The following is a 484-nucleotide window of genomic DNA, read 5'->3' on the forward strand; positions in this document are numbered from 1 at the left end:
CTTGTGTAACAGCGTTTTAAACGTGGGCAAGGTGCGTGTAACAGATACTGTTTACACGAAACTGGAGCTGCTTATGATGTCGAACTACCGGCCGACTAGTTAAACGGCTCTCCTTACTAAGTTTGTTAGCTCCAGAATGACACAGCTTGACCCCTTCGTATCTTGAGGGATAATGAAACAGATCAGTGAACTTATGGTGTACGAAATCCCTTGTGACAGTAGTGGGGATTACCATTTGGTGGGGGTATGCTAGGCATAGGTCGGTAGTCAGAGTCGTTGCTTATTCTTAAGATCGTTTGAAGAATTTGCTATCCCTGTCTATCCCATATTTCCAGTCCCTGTCGTGTACAGGGAACATGGACTTAAGCAAATGCTTAAAACGATCTTAAGAATAAGCAACGACTCTGAATAACGACCATAGTCAGTGATTTTTAAGATCGTTAGGCCTTTTTTGGGTGTACATCAAAATGGCAATGTCGATATT

General features: G+C 42.6%; 1 protein-coding gene across 2 annotated transcripts in view; it reads right to left on the minus strand.

Annotated features, from left to right (window-relative positions):
- LOC108623256 (alanine aminotransferase 1) overlaps positions 1-484 on the minus strand; it is a 12246-nt gene that overhangs the window by 8677 nt on the left and 3085 nt on the right. The window lies entirely within an intron of this gene.

This window comes from Ceratina calcarata, unplaced genomic scaffold (assembly GCF_001652005.2).
Source record: "Ceratina calcarata isolate Rehan_Ccalc_2016 unplaced genomic scaffold, ASM165200v1 scaffold257.2, whole genome shotgun sequence".
In the NCBI taxonomy this organism is placed as follows: Eukaryota; Metazoa; Arthropoda; class Insecta; order Hymenoptera; family Apidae; genus Ceratina; species Ceratina calcarata.